This window comes from Engraulis encrasicolus, chromosome 11, assembly GCF_034702125.1.
Source record: "Engraulis encrasicolus isolate BLACKSEA-1 chromosome 11, IST_EnEncr_1.0, whole genome shotgun sequence".
In the NCBI taxonomy this organism is placed as follows: domain Eukaryota; kingdom Metazoa; phylum Chordata; class Actinopteri; order Clupeiformes; family Engraulidae; genus Engraulis; species Engraulis encrasicolus.
This window is the reverse complement of record NC_085867.1, coordinates 45,283,115-45,285,614: the sequence shown is the minus strand read 5'-3', so window position 1 is coordinate 45,285,614 and position 2,500 is coordinate 45,283,115. Positions and strand designations below refer to the sequence as shown.

General features: G+C 37.8%; 1 protein-coding gene across 1 annotated transcript in view; it reads left to right on the top strand.

The window, feature by feature from the left end:
* slc27a4 (solute carrier family 27 member 4) overlaps positions 1-2,500 on the top strand; it is a 47,258-nt gene that overhangs the window by 18,374 nt on the left and 26,384 nt on the right. The window lies entirely within an intron of this gene.

Here is a 2,500-nt window from a genome sequence, read left to right as displayed (position 1 = left end):
GTCAGCTAAGGGGTGTTATTTCATGAAAATGTTCAGATTCAACTTTAGCCCAGATTTTCTAATGCTACCATGTCTTAGGAATACATTGATGTAAAAATTTTGAAAATCAAGCCCGAAAACCCCCCCCTACCCCAGAAATTACTTTTTAACCCCCAAAACGCCTGTTTTTGTGCTAATTGTCCATAGTTTTCAATGTTTTATGAGGTACAGAGTAAAAATATATCCATGCTGGATCATCTACTGGCATTTCACGTGGCATGCCATGCTGGAGGTGTATTTTGAGCAAAAAAAAGTCAAATGTCAAGGTCATATTCAAGGTCAAAGGTCATCAATATGGTCTTAAATGCCTATTTTACCATTTTTCCATGGTTCCCCATCTTTTATGGAGTGCAGAATTGAAATATGGTCATGCTGGGCTATTGACTGGTATTTCATGTACCATGCCATACTGTAAGTGAGCAGCAAAATGTGTAGTGTCAGTCCTACTTAAGGTCAAAGGTCACGAAAATGGTTTAAAATGCCTATTTTTGATGTTTTGAAAATTGCTTAAAAATCATGTGAACTGATCATGGAATATAGCCTCTTTGTACAGATGCGCCCACCTACATTCCATGATCAGTTCAGACCCAATCAGACTTTGCTGGAATGACTCAACTACATCATAACAACATTGACATGAGAGCCTTATATAAGAGATTAAGACTAGGTTATTACAAATTTGAGGACAATTAGGTTGAAACATAGGCTCTGCGCGTCTCTTTTATGTCACAATGATCAGTGTGGATCACTTTTGTGATATCAGCCTGTCCAGTTAGGAAGCAACACTGTGAGTCCATTTGACTACTGTTGTGCAAATTTAACAAATACAGTAGTGGGTAGAAATGGTAAAGGTAATATAAACAAGCCCCAAAACAGAGTTATCCTGTAGGTGGTGGCACAGCCTATCTCTCTTTTTCCATCCTTTCTGGCTGTTTTTTGGTCACATGCATGTTTTCAATGTCCCATCCCTGGAGTTACCATGGGTTGGTGTCTATCATCCACTAAATTTGCTCAGCTGTTATTCATCCAAGATACCACATCAATGTGTGCTGTGAAGAAGCAGAGTGTCCAGAGCATGGACGAGTTACACCAGGGGACGTATAGGAGACTAGAACTGTTTTAAAACTTGGAAGTGGGATCACCATCTCCTTCCTTGGGACAGGTGGCACAGGAAAAGCACTGCCAGAGCCCTGAAAAATGAGGTTTGCAGGGTACTGATGTGTATGTTTCTGCTCAACTGGTCAGAAATAGTCTTCATGAAGTCTGTTTGAGGGCCTGGTATCCACAAGTGAAGCCTATGCTTACAAAGAGGCAAAGAGCAATTTGCATGAACCAAAAAACATCAAGAAAGGCACATTCACCATTGGTAACATTGATGCTGTTGTTGTTAATTGTTCTTCACATGTGAAACTTCAGTTATGATGGAAGAGGGTATTGGCCCGTAATAATAAACACACATTACAATTTTCTAAGCATAGTAGCAACATGTAGATCTGATTTGAAATTGGTGCGATGCACATAAAGTTAACTGATTTATCGTTTTCACTTGGGTCATCCAACTTGCTTGACCTTTGTCTCTTAGGTCCCTTTTGTTCTTTACACCACATTATTGTGACACATTAGAAATATTTATGATTAGAAAAGTCAAGAGCTAGATCAAAAGTGTGTTAATATTACAGGTTTATTCATTTTGACATTTGTTTTTTTCGTGAAAAACGGTTTGAAAATAGCACCCCCCATCAATATTTTGTAACCTTTGACCTGTATTATGACCTTGACCCATTGTACTTGCATAGTTCAAAGACCTAAGATCATTAAATGGACCATTATGAACATAATCTGTGTGTTGCACTGGGTCAGCAACCCAATGACACAATTTTTTCCTTAAAAATCAATATTTTGTAACCTTTGACCTTTATTATGACCTTGACATTGCACTTGCATATTTCAAAGTACAACTGTGATATGCTATGCCACATGTAAGACCATAAAATTGCTAATATGGGAAATAATTAGTGCATTGTACTGGAACAGCAGTTGAAAAGCACGTATTTTCCCCTTAAAAATCGATATTTTGTAACCTTTGACCTCTATTATGACCTTGACATTGTATTTATATAGCTCAAAGTTCTACTGTGATATAGCATCACACATTTTAGACTATTAAATGGGAAATCATGAACATACTCATGTGTAGTTCTTGGATAACCGTGGATAAACTGACAAAATAGGCGAAAAACGCATGTTTTTGGGTGGGAAAAGTAATTTCTGGGGTAGGGGGGGGTTTTTGGAAGATTTTTTTTTTTAAATTACACAGCAGTGTTTCAAACATGTGGTAGCATCAGAAAATCAGGGCTATTGTGGTATTTGGTATTTACACCCCCCCCCTAATGTAATGTAATTGTCAATTCAATTAAAGAAGTAATCTTTATGTGTGTGTGTTGCAGTGCAGGTGTCCTGT